Source organism: Ovis canadensis, chromosome 1 (assembly GCF_042477335.2).
Source record: "Ovis canadensis isolate MfBH-ARS-UI-01 breed Bighorn chromosome 1, ARS-UI_OviCan_v2, whole genome shotgun sequence".
In the NCBI taxonomy this organism is placed as follows: Eukaryota; Metazoa; Chordata; class Mammalia; order Artiodactyla; family Bovidae; genus Ovis; species Ovis canadensis.
This window is the reverse complement of record NC_091245.1, coordinates 99,791,427-99,816,837: the sequence shown is the minus strand read 5'-3', so window position 1 is coordinate 99,816,837 and position 25,411 is coordinate 99,791,427. Positions and strand designations below refer to the sequence as shown.

The 25,411-nt window shown below is 44.0% G+C and overlaps 1 long non-coding RNA gene across 2 annotated transcripts in view; it reads left to right on the top strand.

Moving 5' to 3' along the window:
• LOC138447170 (uncharacterized) overlaps positions 1-17,809 on the top strand; it is a 53,490-nt gene extending 35,681 nt beyond the window's left edge. For both annotated transcript variants that reach the window (XR_011259695.1, XR_011259696.1), the window contains exons 3-4: positions 11,640-11,832; positions 17,178-17,809. This is a non-coding gene — a long non-coding RNA (uncharacterized lncRNA). The remainder of the gene's footprint in view (positions 1-11,639; positions 11,833-17,177) is intronic.
• Positions 17,810-25,411: the final 7,602 nt, after the last annotated feature.

Sequence of the window (25,411 nt, the reverse complement as noted above, 5' to 3'; positions counted from 1 at the left end):
TTGGAATCAAAAACATGGAGACATGCTCTCCTCAAGATGGTCCTCTTCTAAGTGTTAAAGATATTCTCAAGCTACCACTCTCCTTTCCCTGAGGAGTGACTGTGCCCAGGTAGGCATTGAGGAAGTGTCAGAAAGGAGACACAGTCTTGACCAGCAGGGCTATTGGGGACAATACTCACAGATGACAGAGCAACAGCTAAGGAGAGGCCTTCGTCCTCACTGGGCTTCTTCACACCCCACTCCCAAAGGGGTCAGTGTCAACTTGCGCCAACCCCAGGCTTCTGGAGGCCTCATAAAAATAAAAATGAATTCCTCCTTTTCCTCCTCAAATAAAAGTCAATCTCAAAACAGCACTTACATCAGTTCATATCTAATCTCCAGTATGTACTAGGGACAATCTTGTCTAAGAACAACTCCCTGCATAGAGCCTGGTGTCTCAGAGCTCCCATTACAGCCTTGCATTCACCCCAGAGAGACTCTTGGCCTGTGTGGGCCTCACACTCCTGCACCCTGTCCCCAGGGCACCCCAGGGAGTCAGGCTGGATGAGGAAAGCAGTTGCTCCCTGGATTCCTGCAGAGAGAAGGAAGACTTTTCCCATTTGACTTCTCCTAAGCTCTGGCCCTGGCGAAGGAACAGGCAACTCACCCCAGCAATCTTGCCTGAGAAATCCTACGGACAGAGGAGCCTGGCGGGCTACAATCCATGGGGTTGTAAAGAGTCGGATACAACTTAGCAACTAAATGACAACAACAAGCAGCTCTGGCCCAAGCACCGCCCTTACTACATCATCTCCCTGGACTGAGCTGGAAGCATCTCTCCAGAGGCTGTGTGGTATGAGGAACATGTCTTCTATCTCCTGAGAAGGCTCAGTCCACTGTATTAGTTTTCCAGGGCCGCCATAACAAAGTACTGACAACTGGGTGGCTTAAAGCACAAGAGTTTATTCTCAAACAACAGAAGTCTTTTTATTTTTATTTTAATCTTTTGGCCGCACCATGTGGCATGTCCATGATCAGGGACTGAACCCTCGATCTCTGCAGTGGAAGTGTGGAGTCCTAATTACTGGATCAGCATGGAAGTCCCTCAAACAACGGAAGTTTATTCTTAGTTTTAGAGGCTTAAAGTCTGAGATCAAGATACTGGCAGCATTGGTTCCTTCTGATGGTGTGAGGGACAATCTGCCTGTGCTCTAGCTCTGGCAGTATTTGGTGATCCTTGGCGTCCCTGGTGGCTCAGACAGTAAAGAATCTGTCTGCAGTGTAGGAGACCCAGGTTCAATTCCTGGGTTGGGAAGATTCCCTCGGGAAGAGAATGGCGGCTCACTCCAGCATTCTTGTGTGGAGAATTCCATGGACAGAGGAGCCTGGTGGGCTACAGTCCATGGGGTCACAAAGAGCCGGACGCAACTGAAGTGACTAACACACTGGCTTCTTTGTCACCCAGTTTTTGCCTTCAACATCACATGGCATTCTCCGTGTCTGTATCTTTGTCCAAATTTCCTCTCTTTATAAGGACACAGTCACACTGGATTAGGGCCCATCCTGCTGATCTCATCTTCACTTGATCATCTACAAAGATTCTATTTCCAAATAAGGTCACTTTCACAGGTACCAGAGGGAAGGACTTCAACATCTCTTTTGGGGGGTGGGGGGGAAGTGACACAATTCAGCACATAACAGCTACCTACCTCAGATCACTTAGTTTCTCTTCAAAATTCCTTGCTATTTCCACCCTCTGGCTCCTCCTTGGTGCCAGAGAAGTCTCCCTCTTCCTGTCCCAGGCTGGCTCCTACCCTGGTTCTCCTAATTCCATCCTATTTAACCTCCTCCGAGACCTCCTAAGTTGGTCAGTCTGTCCTGGGCCCCTCTTTAGGATCTCCCAGGTTATAAATTTATTAGGTTTTGTATCTGCTTCCATTGGCCCGGCCATTGCTGTTTTATGTTCTTGTGTTTGTTTTTTCTCCTTCACAACCTGCTTCCATTTTCCTATCGCTCCCTTTCACCCCCCTAAAGTTGCTCTGTAGAAAGAGCTCTTGTAGGGACTTCCCTGGTGGCGTGGTGGATAAGAATCTACCTGCCAGTGCAGGGGACACAAGTTTGATCTCTGGTCCAGGAAAATTTCACATGCCTTGGGATAAATAAACCCAAGAGCCACAACTGCTCTGCAGCAAGGGAAGCCACCATAACGAGAAGCCCAGGCACTGCAACTAGAGAAGGCTTGTGCAGCAACAGAGACCCAGGGCAGCCAAAAATAAATTCATAAATATATAAACAAATAGATAAAAGAAACAGCCCTTGTAGATGCAGGAGAGCCTGGTAGCCAAGACTGTAGGTTTTGGAGTCAGACTTCTGGGTTTCAAGTCCTGGCTCCCTTAACCTCTTTCATCTGCAGTTTTGTTCCTCTGTAAGTGTGCATAATGACACAGTGACAGCATCTACTATATGGGGTATTGTGGGGATTAAGTGGGGAAATACATGTGTTACCTTAGCACAGCTCCTGGTATACAAGTGAAGTCTCAGTTATGTGCTAGCACTTAAATTTTTGTTGATTTTGACTATTTCTTTTGCAGTGAAGATGAAAATTGTGCTTAGTTGCCCAGAAGTGTCTGACTCTTTGGGACCTCATGGACTGTAACCTGCCAGGCTCCTCTGTTTATGGGATTCTCCAGGCAAGAATACTGGAGTGAATAGCCATTCCTTTCTCCAAGAGGTCTTCCCAACCTAGGGATTGAACCTGCATCTCTTGACAGCGGTAGATTGCATTGACAGGTGGATTCTTATTCACTGTACCACCAGGGAAGTCCCAGTCCTCAATATCTTTCTATCCCTCTGTGGCCCTTAACACAATCTGTCCTATATTCCCTAGTAGGAGAGAGGACAGAGACATTCCTGTCTCATTTTCATATCTCCTGTAGGACTTCCCTGGTGGCTCAGTGGTTAAAAAAAAAAAACAACCCACCTGTCAATGCAGGAGACAAAAGAGACATGGGTTCAATTCCTGAGTTGGGAAGATCCCCTGGAGGAGGGCATGGCAACCCACTCCAGTATTCTTGCCTGGAGAATCCCATGGACAGAAGAGCTACAGTCCATGGGGTCACAAACAGTCAGATACTACTGAAGTGACTTAGCATGCATGTACCCTCTAAATCAGCACTTCATACCCATAAATTCACACAATTATTAGCACTCTTGTGCTGACTTGAAGAGTACTCAACTTTCCACATCACGCTTCTTTTTCAAAAGGACTTCATCAGCTAAGAGAGAAAGAGCAAATGTGAATGAAGGCTGAAGTGAAGCATAAAGGCAGATCTTTCCCCTGCCTGTCACCATCCATATGACTCTGAGTCTGGGGCTGGGCTGGAAATGAGAACACAGAGAATCAGACTGTGGGGAAAGAGTGGCCCCCTAAGCTGGGTCATGGCCCCCTCAAGCTTCCTTCTTCTCCGGCAGCACCAGGCTTCCTCCTTGTCATCTTGCTGCCTTACTCACTAACTCAGAATCCCCAGACATGCAGCAACCTCTTTGTTCTGTTGGCCAGAGTTAATCAAGAACAGAGAGGCTTTCAAAGTGATGACTTTGTTCACAGAGACCTGTGGAATGCAAAGGACTTTCTTCTTCCATTTTCAGAACAAACAGCTGAAGGTCAGGAATTTGGCTCCCCCCACCCCCAAGTTCCGGATAGTCTTCCCTTTCCTCCCCCTGGCATCTCACCTCCAGGCCCCTCTACCCCACAAGTGCACTATCATATGACTGTACCCCTAGGGAGCTGCAATTTAATCTACAACCTGTTTCTCCAAGGAGATGGCTTTTCTGGAGCACATTTTTGGGAGACCATAGATGTTTTAGGTGTGATCATCCAGCATTCCTCGTTCTGCCCGTGACCAGCCACTCTATTAAAGCATCCTTGTGTTTCCATCAGCAGTCTCTTTGTAAACTTGTTATCTCTAGCTGCACTAGTAACTCTTCCCTCACTATCACGATTTCTCAATCCTAGTTTACCCCAAATCACTCGTGTGTTTAGAGGCCACTGCTCTGGGCATGCACATGGCTTGCTTGTGCACGTTCAGGTGCACAGCCGCCCCTGCTGTGTGATGGGAACAATCCCAACACTCCGTGCACTCCACATACTCTCAAATTAACCAAGTCTTTTTAGCCACCTGTAAAGCTGAGTTCTGTTTCTGCTGCAAATATTTTCAGAAACTAAGGGGACACTTTGTAGAGTATTTCAAGTTCACAAGAAACATTTGTAAATGAATCAAGGTATTCTTTATATCCTTATCATTCGGATTAATCTGATTTTAGCACATTAAACAGAAAGGCAGTATCTCTCCTGTGCACTAGAATTAATCCAAATTTCATGTAAGTGGAACAAATATCTAGAGATTTTGTTTTCTCACCTGACTTCAGTAATATGATATCAGTGATTCCCAGGAACCCTGGGGACAGCTGGTGTAATAGTCACCTTTCGAAAGTGGTTGGTCAACTACCACCATACCCAATAACATGCATGAATTTCCTGGACAAAATGTTGAGAGAAAGAGGCCAGGTCAAAAAAATAAAATACTATATGATCTCATGTTTTAAAGTAAAAAAATAGGAATAACAAATCTATTATGCTAGATGTCAGGGTAGTGGCTGCTATGGGGAGGTAGTGACTGATACGAGATGTGGGAGGTGCCGTGGATGCTGGTAATATTTCTTGAACAGGTTATGTTCACTGTATGAAATTTTATTGTGCTCTACATTTGTGATTTGAGTACTGGGCTTCCCTGGTGGCTCAGAGGTTAAAGCATCTGCCTGCAATGTGGGAGACCTGGGTTCGATCCCTGGGTTGGGAAGATCCCCTGGAGAATGAAATGACAACCCACTCCAGTATTCTTGCCTGGTGAATCCCATGGATGGAGGAGCCTGGTGGGCTACAGTCCATGGGGTTGCAAAGAGTCGGACACGATTGAGCGACTTTACTTCACTTCTGTATATGTGCTATATATTTTTTTTAAAAGGGAGGGTTTGTCGAGGTTCTGGATGTTGGTTGTGCTTGGGAGCAGTGTGAGGTGAGAGCAATACCTTACTGCAGCACTAAGATATCAACTTTAATGACTTTTGAAAGTGGCAACTCCCTTATAATTCCCTCAAACGGGCATAGAAGGGCAAGTAAAAGGACACGGTATAGTGAAAGTGAAGTTGCTCAGTCGTGTCCGACTCTTTGCAACCCCATGGACTGTAGACTATCAGGCTTCTCCGTCCATGGGATTTTCCTGGCAAGAGTGCTGGAGTGGATTGCCATTTCCTTCTCCAGGGGATCTTCCTGACCCAGGAATCAAACCTGGGCCTCCCACATTGGAGGCAGACGCTTTACCGTGGGAGCCCAGGGCTGGCCAAAAAGCTCTCAGGTTTTCCTGTAAGATCTTACGGAGAAACTCAAATGAACTTTTTTGGCCAACTCAATGAAATTTAAGGAGTTCCAGGAATTGTACTGAGCATTCCTTATGTTCTTAGATATCTACTTCTGAATCCTAAAATAAGGGACCAAGGTGAGAAAGACAATTCTCCCATTAGGAGAGCCAAAGAGAGGAAGGTAGTCTTCTTTTAGCTCCCTGGGCTGGGACATGGCTATGGCCAGGCTGTGGTCCAGGCTTGGCCAATGGCTGCTTTGGGCTCTTTGGGGCCAGTTGGAAATGCTTAAGGCAGCAGAGGCAGAGATTCAGATACCTAGGGATTCAGTGTTGAGTTTCCAGTAGAAGCAAGAGTCCATCAGCAGTGGGGCCCGCCACAACTTTCTAGAGAATTTGTTTTTGTTGCTTGATCTAAATGAGTTCTAGGGTACCTACCCTTTCTTCAATTATGTCTGACTTTCAAGCCTCCTTGTTGGTTGAGGATAATACCTGATACCCTTTCTAAATAACTTTTCTGATGAAAGTAATCAGAGTAAATTTCTGTTATTTATCTTCAAAAATCTTGACTAGTACAAAAGCTCCCCGGCAAAAGATATTTCCAATTCTGCTTGCATTTCTTTACCCCAATTGTGTCATATGGCTTCTAATTCACTAACTAGAGATTATTTAGGGTTAACTATGCTCCTGTTTCAAAAATACCAGCATATTTTCAGGGTAAATTAATCATTCATACTTCATTCCAAATCTAGCTGCTTGGTCCCTTACTTCTATCTAAGATCAGTACTTTAATAGGAGGAAGGAGGGAAGGGCTCAGGAAGTGTGTCATTTTGGAAAGTGGAGCATTTCAGAGAAGGCAAGAATGAGATAAGATATTAAGATGGAGATCCTTGGGAGGTCAGAGGGTCTCATGAGGTCACAAGATTCAAATGGGGTGAGGCAAAGAGGACACTGTGAAATAGGAAAGAGCTCAGAGCAGTGTATTAAAGAACCAGAGAAAAATTTTACAGTTTAACTTTAGGCTGGTCTTTTTCATTTAAGTATTTTTTGTTTTGTTTTTTGTTAGGATAAGGAATTCGGAGCTCTAGCCTGTTAGAGTTCTGGGAGTGATTATAGGTGATTTATCATGTTATTGCAACTCCTAGTTTATGTACAGACACCATCAGGAGAAACAGTGTGGGTTCAGGATCCACCCTGCCAGACTAATCTTTGTAAAACAACAGGAGTTTGCTCAGAACCAGTTATGCCAGACTAAGCTCATTTCCTTTGTTGATGGGGTTACCGGGCTGGTGGGTTTCAGCAGGATATAGACCCAAGAGCCCAGGGCAGTTAAGTGGATTTGTAATTGGTTGAACAATCACACACAAAAACTCATGATTAATGAACCTGTGTCAACTTTAAGGGAGGTCTCTAGTCATTTGCTGCAGGGTCTCAGTCAACGTTTTATTAATGACTTGGATGGTTTCACAGAACATACTGATCAAATTTGCTGAGAGGGTTAGTGACTGTGTTGGATGATAAGATCAGGATTCAGAAAGCTCTCAGCAGAGGAAAGGATGTCCCAGATATAACAAGATGGGATTTGATAGGGATAAATGGGAAGCTTACACTTAGTCCTAAACAGCCAATTATATTGTGGAGAGGCTGGAGGTGACTCAGCCTAACAGAGACCTGTTGAGAGAGACACCCTGAAGCAGGGGCGGGACATGTCTGAGTGGGCACCACTGCCCACGTCACAGCTGGGGAGTGTGGCTCCTTCTGGGTGCTGCCTCTGAGAGTAACAGGGACAAAGTGAAATGCATTCAGAGGTGGGGTCCGAAGCCATTTTGTAGGCAAGACAGCAGCTGAAGGATGTCTAGCCCGGAGACAAGAGGGCTTGGGGTCAGGCCAACCTTTTTTAATTATTTGTAGGCTGGTAGAGTTGAAGGTGAATTAGGTATCTATTGGTGGTCTCAAAGGGTAAAACACAGAACTGTGGGTGGGAGCTGCAGCTTCCACCTAAATTATAAAACTTCGGAAAACTTCCCCACAATTAAGGAAGAAGGAAGGCCTAGTAGTAAGCCCACAGGCTTAGGAGTTAGGGCTGGGCTAGACTTTCTCAAATATGCCACTTATTAGCTGTAGCTTTGGGCAAGTTTATTTTACTTTTGAATTTTTATGAGGATTAACTGAGATGTGATGGCACCTATGTGTGGTGTGCTACACCCAGAAACTCAATAAATGAGAGCCCTTTTTAAGATGGCTGATAGTTGTTTAAAAGTTGAATGAGTGGTCTCAGATGGGAGTGAATTTCAGTACAGATGAAATGATGGAGAGGGGATTTTATGTTTCATGTGGTGGTGGTGCGGAGCTTGGTTAGTAGGGCCTCTTTAATTCTGATGTCTCTTGTACAAAGTGAAGTGGGTGTCCCAGTAGATGAGGGAACAAGTGCTGTGGCTCATATCTGTATTTTATTTTCTTTCTTCCCAGAATAGCTAGGTTTTGTGATTTACAATGCCCAAGAAGTTGTTTTTATCCCCCCTCAAATTATGCACACTTAAAACTTGACCTACAGATCAGATATAAAGTGTAATTCACAATCTTAATAATAGCTTCTCTTTATTGAGGCTGGATTGTAGGATAGTCAATTTGTAAAACATCTTTCATATATCTTTATGGTGACATAAGAATATTATATAATAAATAACATTTAATATGACATAGGAACATTGTATAATAAATAGTATATAACATTTTAATATAATAATGTGGGAATATCCTATAATAAATGTCACAGGAACATTGAGAGGGAAGCAATTAATTCTAACTAGAGGATTAGAAAAGGCTTCTTGGAGAAAGCGACATTTGAGTTGGGTCTTAAAGAATGAGTAAAACTAATTGATGGATGTCAATGGGGGAAAGGCCTTCCAGGCTGGGAAATGGTTTAAACAAAAGCACAGAAGTAATTAGTGGAGATAATGAGCCATCTTCCCAAGGCAGACTCTGCCTTGCCATCACTGATGGTGTATGTTAACCTGAAAGTACACAAAAGGTTTTGTAGTCAATGACTTGTTACCATTGCCCCCATACTGAGGTTATTTTTTTTGTTTTGTTGTTAAAATAGATGGAATGCCTATAATACCTATAGTCTTCCCAGGTGACCCTAGTGGTAAAGAACCTGCCTGCCAAAGCAGAGGATATAAGGGACATGGGTTCGATCCCTGGGATTGGGAAGATCCCCTGGAGGAGGGCATGGCAGCGCACTCTAGTATTCTTGCCTGGAGAACACCATGGGCAGAGGAGCCTGATGGTCTACAGCCCACAGGGTCACAAAGAGTCAGACATGACTGACGCGACTGAGCATGCACGCATGCTCAATGCCTATGCAGAGCCCTGAGGTCTGAGGCAGAAGACTTAGGGCAAGGTAGGGAAGGAGGTTACTTTGCCATCTGCACAGCAGGAAATGATCTCTGATCTTACACTGATGTGGGCCTTCTCCACCTTCCTGGGAGAGGTTTCTGTGGCTTTGAGAAGGCCATTTCTGGCTGGGTTAAATCCACGACCTGGAAGGGGCGCTATGGATGGGAATCCATTGACACTCAGATCTGGAGGTCTGTCACTGATTTTTCATGTATTACTTCATCCACTGGACATGGCTGGAAAGATGAGAGTGACTAGGGGCCAATGTCAGGTCACGGGAAACAAGACCCAAAGCCAGGGTGACTTTCCTATAAATGGAAGGAAAAAGATACCCCCCCTCTTTAATCTGTTTGTTCCCAGAAAACTAGGCCTTCTGGGAGCAACTATACCTATCTCTTAGACCAGCCTTAGGACAGGACCACAAGTGGTAAGAGTGGGGTTAGTGATGACTTCAGAATTTGCATATTAGAAATTGGTGGCACTTAGGGCTTCCCAGGTGGTGCAAGTTGTAAAGAATCTGCCTGCCAATGCAGGAGACTCAAGAGATTCGGGTTCAATCCCTGGGTCAGGAAGATCCCCTGGAGTAGAAAATGGCAACCTACTCCAGTACTCTTGCTGGAAAATTCCCTGGATAGAGGAGCCTGGCAAGCTACAGTCCTTGGGGTAGCTGAGTCAGACATCGCGCGCGCACACACACACACACACACGCACACAGGGACAGAAATCAGTTTGGAGGGGATGATAGGATTCTTTTTTAAAAAAACCTTTTTTATTTTGTACTGCATTATAGCCAATTAACAAACAATGTTGTGACGGTTTCAGGTGAACAGTGAAGGGATTCAGCCATATATATACATGTATCCATTCTTCCCCAAACTCCTCTCCCATCCAGGATGGCACATTTTTTATTGTTCAGTCACTCAGTCATGTCCAACTCTTTGTGACCCCCATGGACTGCAGCACACCAGGCTTCGCTGCCCTTCACCATCTCCCAGAGCTTGCTCAAACTCATGTCCATTGAGTCAGTGATGCCATCCAACCATCTCATCCTCTGTCGTCCTCTTCTCCTCCTACCTACAATCTTTCCCAGCATCAGGGTCTTTTCCAATGAGTTGGCTCTTCCTAGATGCCGCATGGCCTTCCAATGAGGCTGCCGCATAGGTGTTAGGATTCTTGTCTTGAAACTGCTTTTGCATAGAAAGCACTGTTTTAATTTAGATTGTATAGCACAAACCATTAAATAAAGTGATACTTTTAAAAATACATTTTATTTAAGAGTAAGAAAATGACCATGGTCCACCTCAATGGAAGAGGTGCTGACAGAGATAAAAAGAATTGGAGTTTAAGTCATCCCTTTGTGGATGGGCCATATAGAACCTGAGGCAGAGCACTGATGCCTGGGATTGTTCCTGGGCTTTAGCCCCAGACCAAAATGGGATTCAGGGATAGGACTGCAGTGTCTTTGGTGGAGAAAATGTTTAGACCTCTTTGGAGAACTGGGAAACCAGAATGGAACTCAATCAGAAGCCCAGTTGAAGAGAAGTTGTATCGTAGGTAATGACTCAGGAGCCCGGGAGTCAGCCCCGCTACAGCTTATCTAAGTCAGAGTATTAGTCCCATTCCACCACCCAGCATTTATTGAGCATACACTTTTTATTAGATGTAGGGAACTAAATAGGTTGCCACAGATAGACATATTAAGATCTTGACCTTAAAGTGCTGCAGCTTTAGGGAGATAGTGATCAAAACTAACTCTAAGATTGAGGTGGGAGTCAAGAACTAGGGAGGTGAGAGCAAGAAGCTGAGATTGTTTAGATCAAGAGTGGTAACAGCCACCATTTATTGGTCACTTACCATGTTTCATGCCCAATACTAAACCCTTTGTACATTATCTCACTCACTGTCACAATACCCCAAGAGGTAAGTGTTTATTGGATCTATTTTACTAAAAGGCTATGTGACTTGTTCAAGGTCACACAGCTAGCCTCCAAAGCCTGTGCTTGTGATTATCACACTAACAGCCACATCACAACAGGGTTGGGTGAGAGAAATGGGACAGGGTTAAGACTGGAGCAGAGTAGGCAGAGGCAGAAGCTGCCCTACCCCTTCAGTGAAGTGATGCTAACTGATGTACATAAATCCAGCAGAATTTACCTCCCTAAGAAAGCATTATGATCCAGAGAAGTAAGATCTTGAACCATGATGGAAGTGGGAGAGGACGCAGCCAGTGTAGTGAGAACATATAGGGGAAGAAAGAATTTGAGACACATTTAATTAAATTTATAATCTTTATGAAGAGATGGTCCTGACTACAGTTAAGACTTGTCCAGCAATTGGGGAGAATTTGAGAATTGAGCCAGCTGAGAGGGACGTCACTGTGTTTCTCAGTCTAGTCAAGCTGGAGCCATTCCTTCTGAGGATGAGAAAGCAACTGTAGAGAATTCTCTGTGGATTTTGGGATTAGCTCCATGAAGGATGGTGCCAGCCAAAAAGAAAAACTACAGGTCACCCAGCCTGGACTTTGACATCAAATTCATTAGTGAGTAATTCATCAGGACTTTCATTTAATCTTCAAGTTGAATTGTTTATTGGCTAACACAGTCCTTGCCCTTGAACAGGTTTTCTCTGAAATGGTAGGGAGGGTGGAGGAGATGAGAATAGTTTTCTTACCCTGGCTGAAACTTGTAAGAAGTGAGACACAAATAAGCCATAGCATTAAACCACCCAAGGCAACAGAATAATATAGCAATTTGACTTATTTCTCAACCATACGTCTGTTATGTTCCTATTTTTGGAGGATTTCCTCCTTACTTCTCGTCACTTGAACACTGACCTCTTTCTTTCCAGGCATCACAGCTCAGTCACGCTCACAGTGTGTGTCACAAGACCCATGGGTCTGAAGAAACAGCCGCACACAGCCAAAAACCAAAATGTCGCAGGCTGCTGGGCAAAGAAAGGTCGACCTACAGCGGACGACAGGGAGAGAGCATTGTTGGCAACCACCTCCAAACAGCCTTGCTGATCATCAGTAAATGAGAGGGTGTGTCTGTGATGACTGTGCTGTCCCTGATGTCAAATAACCAAAGATTTTTCTTTCTTCTTTTTTTTTTTTTTTTTACTAAATTTGCTTTCTTTGCCTGTAATTTCATTCTTCAAAAAGATAGTTCTTTACATATATAATGGAATGTAGCTTAATTTTTTGACTTTTGAGAGACTTTTCACATAAATCAGTTAACTTATCTGAAGTAGGAAAAAAACCCAGTCATCCATACGGTAAGGCCCTGCATTCATAATCTTTGGTTTTGGAAAATATGGTTAAGGGACAGTGAGGAAATACATCTAATTCCCCCCACCCATAAGGGGCAGCTCCTTGTCAGAAATGGAGTTTAAGGCAATCAGAAGCCAGGAATGAAATCTAGGAGTTTGGGCAGAGTAGTTCCCCAAAGTGAGTTCTGGGATACAGTCTGTTGAGAGAAATGGGAAAGGGAGCTAATATCCATGGTCATCTCCCTTGTTCGTGACTGTGGCCAAGTGCTTCGCACCTTGCCTCATCTAATCTTCCTAATCACCCTCTGAGGTAGGCATTACTAACTCCATTTGTAGATAAAGACATTGCAGTCCACCATTCAGTTCAGTTCAGTTCATTTCAGTTGCTCAGTCGTGTCCGACTCTTTGCGATCCCATGAATCACAGCACACCAGGCCTCCCTGTCCCTCACCATCTCCCAAAGTTTGCCCAAGTTCATGTCCATTGCATCGGTGATGCCATCCAGCCATCTCATCCTCTGTCGTCCCCTTGTCCTCCTGCCCACAATCCCTCCCAGCATCAGGTCTTTTCCAGAGTCAGCTCTTCGCATGAGGTGGCCAAAGTACTGGAGTTTCAGCTTTAGCATCATTCCTTCCAATGAACACCCAGGACTGATCTCCTTTAGGATGGACTGGTTGGATCTCCTTGCAGTCCAAGGGACTCTCAAGAGTCTTCTCCAGCACCCACCATTAGGGCCCCTTGAAAAGACCAAACAGTGGTTTCCTTAAGTTCAAATTTTCTTTCTCCAAGCTGTACCTATTAAGAAGCTACATTTTCCCAACAGAAAAAATAAAAAAGCAAGGGGAAGTTTAGTTTGCTTAGAAGCAATAAGACCCCCTTCTCCTCTCTGCTCATGTAACAGCCCCCACCCCTCCTCCAGTAAATCTATAGGTGATATGTCATTTGGCTTGATGACAGCCTTGGAGATGATCTTCTATTTGCACCTTCTTCACACCAGAAAGGGAGCTTTGAATCTGCCCGAGGGCTCTGATATCTTGCGTGTGAGTTGTTTGAGATAACTCTCTGGACTTAGTGTGATAAATCTGTCCTGGAAGCTTCTGCTTTGACTCAAGAGAAGCCAGATAAAAGCTTTCCGAGTACCACTGTGTACTCTCCACACAGTTTCAAAAGCATCCCAAGTGGAGGATACAATATATTGTTTTAATTACAAGGGGATAATAGGCTAAAGTAAAGGAGTTTTACCAAGAAGAAATGAGTCTCACAAAAGGAGCAATAAAAGCTACTGCTATTGTTATTACTGGTTTCATTCAGGCCTAGACCTCAGGAAGCTTGGGACGGAGGCCAACTTGTACTTGAAAGCCATTCTTCCCTGCCCCATACATTCCATTCTTCTCTGGGCATCGTTTCTTTCCTCCTCTTTCATGATTTTCAGCCCCCAGAGGAGCCCAGTCCTTTCTATTGAGAAGAAAGCCTGTGTTAAATTCATTTATACCAAAGTAATAGGGATGTAATGTGTTATTCCTCCCAGAGGTATTTACATTTTAAAACTTTGGCCCAGAGAGAGTAATGCTTAATTCAAAGAAGCAAGCCTCTGTGATGGGACTGTAAGCCTTCTGGAAGCAAGAATTTCAAGAGAGATTTTTTGAGAGCTTGGACAATAATTCCTTATTTTTAATGCCAAAGCATAACAGCTTAACATAAGGCATTTGAGTAGGATGAAACTGGTTTCCTCATTCCCCCATATCAAATTTATGAAGGTGCCTGTTGGCCTTGCCTCTACAGAGGTACGGCCCTGGTTTCACTGACTGCTTTCTAAATCAGAATGACTCATTTGAGAAGTGGCATAGCTCAGCTCAAGACAATTCACTTGAGGATGTAAATTCACGTCAAATGGTGATACAAAGGAGTGAAATGCCATCATTACCTTCAAAGTATGAAAGTCGCTCAGTCGTGTCCAGCTCTTTGTGAACCCGTGGACAATGCAGTCCATGGAATTCTCCAGGCCAGAATACTGGAATGGGTAGCTGTTCCCTTCTTCAAGGGATCTTCTCAACCCAGGGATCAAACCCAGGTCTCCCACATTGTAGGCGGATTCTTTACCAGCTGAGTCACTAGGAAAGCCCAGGAATACTGGAGTGGATAGCCGTTTCCTTCTCCAGGGGATCTTCCTGACCCAGGAATTAAACCAGGGTCTCCTGCATTGCAGGCAGATTCTTTTCCAACTGAGCTATCAGGGAGATTATAATTCCCCTGGGAGAGAGTGATGCTTAGACCTCAGTCTAAGCTAGGGCATTACTGACGGCCATTAACTTTGAAACATGAAATTTAAAGACAATCTTCTGTTTTTTCCCTCTGCTCCCTTGTAGCAAGATTGCCATTTCTCTCTCTTTTTAAAAAATACTTTTTGGCCAGCAGGTGGGGTCTTAGTTCCCCAGTCAGGAACTGAACCCATGCCCCCTGCAGTGGAAGTACAATGTCTTAACGAGTGGACCACCAGCGAAGTACCAGGATTGCCAACTCTAATATAATGTGTAGAAGATTTGAGCCTCTGCTTGGTGGTACCAATTCATTGGGACACAAATGTACTTACTAAGCAGTTTATAGGGTCCCTTTCTCTGCAACAAATCAGCTAGATGCCATCAACAGTTCTTCCATTTATATGGTGTGATATTGTGGTTCATAGTAAGGAATGTATATTTAGTCTTTCCTGTTTCTGGCACAGAGCTCCTAAAACACTTGGGATTTCTGAGATAAAAGTGATAAAGGGGTCCTTTGTTATTAACGACAAGCCCCTTTCAAGGACCCCTGAGTTTATGTTAATAAAGTAACTTTTGGAAAGTCCCTGTCGGTATCTGTCTCCACCTCCCATTAACTCTCTCTCTGTCCTGTAGATTCGAGTTGCAGCCCCTTTGTCTCATATTTCTTTCTGGACCACTGTGGGCTAGACACTTGAATTGGACTATGTCTGGATTTGAGGCCATCTTCTATACCCCCATCCCCAAAGCTGATTTCTTTTTCATAGTTACTCAGTAATCTTGCTACAGTTGCCTCTGTTCTTTCACCCAGTTCAAGTTTTAGAAGGCCGGTGCAGTTCAGAACCCTCAGCTCAGTTCAGTTGCTCAGTCGTGTCTGACTCTTTGCGACCCCATGAATCGCAGCACGCCAGGCCTCCCTGTCCATCACCAACTCCCGGAGTTCACTCAGACTCACATCCATCGAGTCCGTGATGCCATCCAGACATCTCGTCCTCTGTCGTTCCCTTCTCCTCCTGCCCCCAATCCCTCCCAGCATCAGAGTCTTTTCCAAAGAGTCAGCTCTTCGCATGAGGTGGCCAAAGTACTAGAGCTTCAGCTTCAGCATCATTCCTTCCAAAGAAATCCCAGGGTTGATCTCCTTCAGAATGGACTGGTTGGATCTCCTTGCAGTCCAAGGGACTCTCAAGAGTCTTCTCCAACACCACAGTTCAAAAGCATCAATTCTTCGGTGCTCAGCCTTCTTCACAGTCCAACTCTCACATCCATACATGACCACAGGAAAAACCATAGCCTTGACTAGACGAAATTAAAAGATGCTTACTCCTTGGAAGAAAAGTTATGACCAACCTAGACAGTATATTCAAAAGCAGAGACATTACTTTGCCGACTAAGGTCAGAACCCTAGGCCCATGTTTACTTGGGAGGGAGAGTTAGGCAGTGTGACCCTGCTTTACAAATGCGGCAGCAGCAGCCACTGTTCTTTGAGGTTATTTAGATCAATCAATGGGGACTGAGTGATTGGATGAGCCCCTGGAGAGTCCTGAGATTCTAAAATAATTTTTGGAAACCATGTAGTTTCTCCAGGAGGTATTGTGGAAGTCCAGAAACACTCCCACACCAATCTGGAAGGATAGAGTGAGGGATATATATGTATTAAGTGTAGGGAATGTGTTGGTCTTTGTACAGACAGGATTGATGATCAAAACAAAAAAGAACTATGCATCTGAGGCATCCGCCTGAATCAATCAAGGTCATCCAGCTCATGAAATGTGTTTTTCTCCAAACAGTTTATGGTGTTTGCCATCATTTTAGAGACAAGTTTCTCAAAATATGATTCCTAGACCACCTGCATTAGAATCAGCTAGGGAGCAAGTTAAAATGTAGACTTCTGGGTTAGGGCCAAGATAGGATGCTCTCAGCTGCAAATAAGAGAAAAACTCAACTCAAAGTGACTCTAGGAACTGGTTAGTTCAGAGGTTCAATGATCTCTTCAGAGACATTCTTTCTATCTTTCTTCTCTTGCATCACCTTTTCCCACAGGTTTGTTCCCCTCGTGCTTGGAAGATGGCTGCCAAATCTTCCAAAAGCAGCCACAGTGATATCCAGCAAGGGAAAGACTCCTTAAATGAGAGATGAACACTTTTCAAGGAATCTTTCAGCCTGGGCTGGCTTCATGGGCATGAGACATGTGCAGTCACATGGGACCCTGTGCTCAGAAAGGTCTTGTACTTGGTTTAATGCTTGCCTAAGACTCTAACTGTCTTGAAATTCCTAGTAACTTTATCTCTGAACTTGCATTTTGTAAGTGAAGTTTGATGAGGCAATGGAGCACATATGTGAGCAGAAGAGTTATGTGTCTCTGCCCTTCTTTGCTGCTGTACTCTGTTTGCAGGTAGCACAGAACGTCCAGGAGCTCAGCAAGACTCAAAGCCTATACAATGTGAGCTTGTTATGGAAGCTGCTTCAATGGAGTGTTCGTAGAATGAAAAGTAAAATAAGAAGTAAAAAAAAGGTTTTTTTTCTTTTACCTTTACTTTATTTTCCCACCCAGTTCAAGTTCTAGAAGGCCAGTGCAGGTCAGAACCCCAGGCCCATGTTTACTCAGGAGGGGGTAAAGTAAAATATTTTTTTACTTCTAAGAAGTAAAATAAAACAGTTGAGTTTTGTACATACCTTTCACTGTTCTGGTAATAGCAAAGTATGTCTATGAGCTATATAATACAAATTGTGTGATTTCAGTGGTTCTGAATACAAGTTATACATTCTTATATTTGTATTTAAAATTGCTGTTACACAATATAAAAGTAAATGCATGATAATAATACACTAATAATTTAGAATTTTAATTTTTTTTTTTACTTAGGATGAAAGTAAACAGCAAATAAAGAAATACATAACAAGATTAGAGAACCATCACAGAAGAAAGGAAGACACTTAATATTCTAGGACCTTAAATGGCAATTTTTTCTTGATTTTTGAACAAGGGGTCCTGTATTTTCATTTTACACTGGGCCTCACAAATTATGTAGCCAAACTGGAGCCTAGAAGACTTCCTATGTCTCCCTGGCCACAGTGGTCATTGGCAAGAAAAATGGGTTTACTATGATCAGTGAGAGAATGAAGACAATGGCTATGAGGAAAAGGATTCTGACAGGAAGGAGGAAAGGGAATGAATGACTGTTGGATGGTGCAATGGATTGAAGGCGTCCCCCCTCCTAGCTAATATGTTGAAACAGCCCTAATCCCAACATGAGAGGTGAAGTACTTGGGAGGTAATTAGCCTGCGAAGGTGGAGCCCTCATAGATGGGATTAGTGCCCTTCTCAGAGGAGGCTGGAAAGCAAGCCCTCTTTTTGCCACATGAGAATCCAAAAACAAGCCAGCTCTCTGTAACCTGGAAGAAAGCTCTCACCAGAACTGGACCATGCCAGCACCATGATCTCAGACTTCCAGCCTTCAGAACTGTGAGAAATAAACTTCAGCTGTTGTTAAGCCACCCAGTTTATGGCATTTTGTTATAGCAGCCCAAACTGGCCAAGACAGGTGGGCAACCAAACACATGTGCTTCACCTGGGTGAACGTGTTTTAAATACACACTGCAGGCAATTCTTACATATGCTAAAAGACTTTTCCACATTGTGTCTGGCTGAGAAGAATTAAATGGTAGTTTGCTCTTCCATTGGTGCTTCCATTCCAATGGTAGCACGTTTGATTAAGTGTTTCTTTTTATTTTTTGAGCATCTTTGGGACTAACTGCACATACTTTGAGAATCAAGAACATCAGTTCTGTGAGTGGCTTTTTTCTTTCTAGGCAGTACATTGAAAGTCGAGGGCAAAGACACTAGAATAACAGAGAGGCCTATTTATGACAGTGCGGGCCAAACTACAGATTTTCTCCAGCTGTTGAGAACTGAGTTCAGAACATATAGCGTGTGTTTTTGCCATTTTCTTCTGGTAAAATATGGCTCCATGAGAATATCTGTACCTTTGAGCTAATGTGCCAGTCAACTGCTCTAACCTCTTCATCACACCTGCTTTCAGAAGTTTTCTTGTCCTTTCTTCACAATTATTCACAACTCTTGCCTAAGACTTGCGTGTGCGCGTAGTCGCTTCAATCATGTCGGACTCTTTGCGACCCTATGGACCATAGGCTCCTCTGCCCATGGAATTCTCCAGGCAAGAATACTGGACTGGATTGCTGTGCTCTCCTCCAGGAGATCTTCCTGACCTAGGGATCAAACTTGCGTCTCCTTTCTCCTGCATTGGCAGGTGGATTCTTTACCATTAGTGCCACCTGGGATTGGCCGCTTATCCCTTGACTTCTATTAAAAAACACCTGTGGGACTTCCTTGGTGGTCCAGTGGTTAAGACTCTTGAGTTTTCAGTGCAGGAGAGTGGGTTCGATCCCTGGTCCAGGAACTAAGATCTCGCATACTGTGCGGCACAGCCAGAAAAAAAAAAAAATTGAAGTCATCTTAAAAAATAGCAAGAAATAAATAAAACACTTGCAAAAAAAATTGAAAACAAGAAAACAGCAAACATCATTTAAGGTCTAATTATGGGATTTATGGGAAAGAATTTCCAGTCTGATTTTCTTACTGTAAGGATAAGGAAACTGAGACCCAGAGCAGAAAGTGATTAATCAAGGTCATGCTGCAAGTTAGGCACAGCATTCAGGCTAGAGTTCAGGTGTCTTGTGTCATTTTTTGGCTGGAGGCTGAACATCCATGCGTCTTTTATCATGGCCCCTTTCTCCAAACTCTTCCTGCTAGCTGAATCTCTCAGTTCTGAATCTCTCAGAACCAACTCAGAAACACACGTAAGTACAAAGACTTCGTTGGACTTCTCTAACCTGTTTCTCTTCCTTTGACATGATTTTTAACCTTGAAGTCATCTTCACACTCTCTTTTTCTTCTTTCTAATATTTATCCTCTGCATTCAGTTTCCCCACCCTCTAGCCTGTCATTTATACCTTTCATTCTTCTTCTAAAACATTTCTTATGAGGCAGAATTAAAGCAATCTTAATAGCTGGTATTAGAATTCCTGTTAGGGAGGCAACTGTCTTTTTTTTAAATATAAATTTATTTATTTTAATTGGAGGCTAATTACTTCACAATATTGTATTGGTTTTGCCATGCATCAACATAAATCTGCCACGGGTGTACACGTGTTCCCCATCCTGAACCCCCCTCCCACCTCTCTCCCCGTACCATCCCTCTGGGTCATCCCAGTGCACCAGCCCCGAGCATCCAATATCATGCATCGAACCTGGACTGGTGATTCACTTCACATATGATATTATACATGTTTCAATGCCATTCTCCCAAATCATCCCACCCTTGCCTTCTCCCACAGAGTCCAAAAGACTGTTCTATCCATCTGTGTCTCTTTTGCTGTCTCGCATACAGGGTTATCATTACCATCTTTCTAAATTCCATATATATGCATTAGTATACTGTATTGGTGTTTTTCTGGCTTACTTCACTCTGTATAAGAGGCTCCAGTTTCATCCACCTCATTAGAACTGATTCAAATGTACTCTTTTTAATGGCTGAGTAATATTCCATTGTGTATATGTACCACAGCTTTCTTATCCATTCATCTGCTGATGGACATCTAGGTTGTTTCCATGTCCTGGCTATTATAAACAGTGCTGTTATGAACATTGGGGTACATGTGTCTCTTTCAATTCTGGTTTCCTCAGTGTGTATGCCCAGCAGTGGGATTGCTGGGTCGTATGGCAGTTCTATTTGCAGTTTTAAAGGAATCTCCACACTGTTCTCCATAGTGGCTGTACTAGTTTGCATTCCCACCAACAGTGTAAGAGGGTTCCCTTTTCTCCACACCTTCTCCAGCATTTATTGCTTGTAGACTTTTGGATCGCAGCCATTCTGACTGGCACGAAATGGTACCTCATTGTGGTTTTGATTTGCATTTCTCTGATAATGAGTGATGTTGAGCATCTTTTCATGTGTTTGTTAGCCATCTGTATGTCTTCTTTGGAGAAATGTCTGTTTAGTTCTTTGTCTCATTTTTTAATTGGGTCGTTTATTTTCCTGGAATTGAGCTGCAGGAGTTGCTTGTATATTTTTGAGATTAATCCTTTGTCAGTTGCTTCATTTGCTATTATTTTCTCCCATTCTGAAGGCTGTCTTTTCACCTTGCTTATAGTTTCCTTTGTTGTGCAGAAGCTTTTAATTTTAATTAGGTCCCATTTGTTTATTTTTGCTTTTATTTCCAATATTCTGGGAGGTGGGTAGAGGCTACTGTCTTAATTTAAGAAAATCCCTTGATAGATTTGGGGATGGGAGGTAAGATCCTGAGTTTGGCAGGAAACCAAAAAACCAAAGAGATTGCTTAAGAAATATGGGAGGGATAACAGAACAGAAGGAAGGCCCAGGAAAAGTGAAGTGAAGTCACACAGTCATGTCCGACTCTTTGCGACCCCATGGAAAATAGTCTACCAGGCTCCTCTGTCCATGGGATTTTCCAGGCAAGAGTACTGGAGTGGGTTGCCATTTTCTTCTCGAGGGCGGCAGCAATTTAGAGGGAAGAAAATGAGAGTTGCTGGAGAATTGCAGAGGCACTTTCTAAGAACATGGGCTTTAAAAAAATTTTTTATCACATATGTATATCAACATATATATTTATATTTTATCACATAAATATGTGGTACATTTTTATTATATATGTGATAAAATAAATCATATATATATGTTATATCACACATATATATCATATATATATATATCGGCCACACTCTGTGGCATGTGGGATCTTAGTTTCCCAACCAGGGATCAAACCCGTGTGCCCTGCATTGGAAGCACAAAGTCTTAACCACTGGGCCACCAGGGAAGACTCTGGACTTTTTAATGTAGCATTTTAATTGGTTTGCATTGCTGCAAGGTAAATCTTCCCTCCATTTTCCTCAAAATGTTATCAAAGGCCTTGTAAGATTTGTGGGGTGTGTCAAGGAAATGGGCTGAGTTTCACTTCTGGGTTAGAAGAGTGGCCACAGGCACAGGAAGGTGAGAGCTGATAAAGGGAAATAATTCCAGAACCAGAGACCACAAAAATGTAAGTGTTCTGAGAAAGTGCAGACATCTTGGGGAGGCACTGAACTTTCCACAGGATGTGGACTGGAGATGCAAGCCAATCTTATCTGGATCTCAAGTGGCAGGGTGCCTGCAGCTGACATTTGGGTTATGGAAGGTTTTTATTTTATTTATGACGTCAAATTCATTTCCTTGGCTTTCTACGATCTTGCCTCACCCTACGAACCCAGCCTCAATACAGAATCCCTCTGCTCCAGCTAAGGTAATGTTGGTATCAGCTGAAGAAAAGGCTTTGGTGACTTGGAACATCCAGCCTTGCCTCCATTCTCCCGAGATCTCGAATGCCCTTCCTTCCCCATTATGCAAACTCCAAATCCCTCAGTGCTTTGCCCAAGCCTCCTTGTGAAGGTCTGATACCCTCCTGTCTACACACTCTGTTTCTGGTTGCTTTTTGCTACTACAGTTCATACCCATGATGTCTCTTTTTTTCCAATGGATTATTTTTCAGCACTGTTTTAGGATTATAGCAAAATCAAGTGTAAGATACAGAGATTTCCCATTTACTCTCTGCCACCCTCCCAATATCAACATCTCCTTCCAGAGTGGTACATTTGTTATAATTGATGAACCTACACTGACACATCATAATCACTCAAAATCCATGGTTTACTTTAGGGCTCACTCTTGATGTACATACATGTGATGAATGACATGTATTTATCATTATGATATCATACAGAGTATTTTTACTGCTCTAAAAATTCTGTGTTCCACCTACTCATCTTGTCTCCCTGCACCAACCACTGATCTTTTCACTGTCTCCATAATGTTTCCTTTTCCATAATGTCATATAGTTGTAATCATATTCTCTGGTGGCTCAGATGGTGAAGAATCTGCCTGCAATGCAGGAGACCCAGGTTCAATCCCTGGGTTGGGAAAATCCACTGGAGAAGGGAATGACAACCTACTCCAGTATTCTTTCCAGGAAAATTCCATGGACAGAGGAGCCTGGTGGTCTACAGTCCATGGGGTCACAAAGAATCAGACATGACCGAGTGACTGACACTTTCACATGGTATGCAGCCTTTTCAGATTGGCTTATTTCACTTAGTTATATACATTTAAGTTTCCTCCATGTCTTTCCATGACTTACTAGCTCATTTCTTTTTAGTGCTGGATAATATTCATTGTCTGGATATATCGCAGTTTGTTTCTCCATTCACCTGCTGAAGGACATCTTGGTTGTTGGATCTACTTTTAATCAACATACTGTTTTCAATATGTTGCAAATTACTATTCAGATTTGCTTGGCTTTCAGCCCTGCCCTGCTGTGGTCTCATTAAAGCCACAGCCCTTCTTGTTTCTTGGATGTTCCACAGTGCTTCATGTTTACACAGGACACTGGCATCCTGACTTACCCCTTCCCCTTTGGGGCAGTCAGTGCCTCACATGCCCTGCTTGTTCTGTTGCCGTTAGCTTCTCAGTTTTGCTCCTACACTCAGGAGCAAGGACCTTCCTCTTTTGGACGGTTGAACTTCCTGCTCGGGTTTACTCCCAAATCAAATTTCTCTGCAGGTGCTCTGACACCCCTGAGCTGAAGAGGTGGGCAGTCCCCCACAGAGCCCATAGGCCCCAGTTCATGAGCCCCCAACTTGCCCTTCCTGAGTGGGTGGGATCAGCTCCTGGTTTGGAAGACCCTCTGCTGCAGCCTGTAACAGGTACTCCTCTTTGATAGACAGACTGTCAGTTCAGTTCAGTTCAGTTGCTCAGTCGTGTCCGACTCTTTGCAACCCCATGAATCGCAGCACGCCAGGCCTCCCTGTCCATCACCATCTCCCAGAGTTCACTCAGACTCACGTCCATCAAGTCAGTGATGGCATCCAGCCATCTCATCCTCGGTCGTCCCCTTCTCCTCCCACAATCCCTCCCAGCATCAAAGTCTTTTCCAATGAGTCAACTCTTCGCATGAGGTGGCCAAAGTACTGGAGTTTCAGCTTTAGCATCATTCCTTCCAATGAAATCCCAGGGTTGATCTCCTTCAGAATGGACTGGTTGGATCTCCTTGCAGTCCAAAGGACTCTCAAGGGTCTTCCCCAACACCACAGTTCAAAAGCATCAATTCTTCAGCGCTCAGCCTTCTTCACAGTCCAACTCTCACATCCATACATGACCACAGGAAAAACCATAGCCTTGACTAGATGGACCTTAGTCGGCAAAGTAATGTCGCTGCTTTTGAATATGCTATCTAGGTTGGTCATAACTTTTCTTCCAAGGAGTAAGCGTCTTTTAATTTCATGGCTGCAATCTCCATCTGCAGTGATTTTGGAGCCCCCCAAAATAAAGTCTGACACTGTTTCCACTGTTTCTCCATCTATTTCCCATGGAGTGTTGGGACCGGAAGCCATGATCTTTGTTTTCTGAATGTTGAGCTTTAAGCCAACTTTTTAATTCTCTACTTTCACTTTCATCAAGAGGCTTTTTAGTTCCTCCTCACTTTCTGCCATAAGGGTGGTGTCATCTGCATATCTGAGGTTATTGATATTTCTCCCGGCAATCTTGATTCCAGCTTGTGTTTCTTTCAGTCCAGCATTTCTCATGACGTACTCTGCATAGAAGTGAAATAAGCAGGGTGACAATATACAGCCTTGACATACTCCTTTTCCTATTTGGAACCAGTCTGTTGTCCGATGTCCAGCTCTAAATGTTGCTTCCTGGCCTGCATACAGATTTCTCAAGAGGCAGGTCAGGTGGTCTGGTATTCCCATCTCTTGAAGAATTTTCCACAGTTTATTGTGATCCACACAGTCAAAGGCTTTGGCATAGTCAATAAAGCAGAAATAGATTTTTTTCTGGAACTCTCTTGCTTTTTCTATGATCCAGTGGATGTTGGTAATTTGATCTCTGGTTCCTCTGCCTTTTCTAAAACCAGCTTGAACATCAGGAAGTTTACGGTTCACGTACTGCTGAAGCCTGGTTTGGAGAATTTTGAGAATTACTTTGCTAGCGTGTGAGATGAGTGCAATTGTGTGGTAGTTTGAGCATTCTTTGGCATTGCCTTTCTTTGGGATTGGAATGAAAACTGACCTTTTCCAGTCCTGTAGTCAGCACAATACTGCAGAGAGGAGTATTGTGCCCTCACCTGGGGAGAGGTGCTGGTTCCTGGAGATCACTCTCCTGGCAGTCTCCCATGACCCTGCAAAGTCAATGAAGGTAAAGATTTGGCATGAGGAGAGTCTGGGTCCCCTCACTAGTCTCTGGGCCAAGTGACAGCTTCCCATGGAGTGACATCTGAGAATGGGCCTGGGGTTCTCCCGCGGGGGCTGGACGCTCCATGCCCTACTGTATTGTGAGCTCTGTGGACATTTAGGACAGTGCCTAGTGGTGTGCAATAAACACGTATTGAAGGGATAATTGAAGATGACCTCCTGTTTCCATAGTTCTTTGTTGGTGGCTGCTGACAAGGGAAAGGCACTGGGGAGAGGAGGATGGGAAGGAGGGCGGGATAAACACAAATCCTCACCACGAGTGATGCTTCTGGATGGTGAAGTGTTCAGTGTCCTCCCTGCAAAAGGCCACGCTGGCTAGGGTGACCCCTGGGCTCCTTCTACACCCAGAAGGGAACCTTCTCAGTCAAGGACGCATGCTTTTCATGGCCTTTGCCTGTGGACAGGACTCTTGCAGCTGAGCAGAGGAGGGGCTGTGTCAGGCAGGACGAGGGAGGTCCTCAGGAGATTACACTGGCTGCAGCATTTTATCAGAGATGCTGCTCACGAAAGAAGAGGTGATGAGGAAACGTTAAAAGTCAACAAGGTGCTGCTGATGTGCTCTGGGCCGCCCTCCTCCTGCTGGTCATGGCCACACAGCGGGTCCCCTGTACCCTCTCCGCAGCACCAATCTCCCCAGCTCCCAAGGAGAGGCTTTCTCTCTGGACCATGGCATGGGACCCTGCCGGCCCTCAGGGTGCAAGGACGCTCTCCACGCTGCTGCCCTGGGAAGCAAAAGAGGCACCTGCTGTGTCTCCATTGCAACCTAGAGGGCCTGT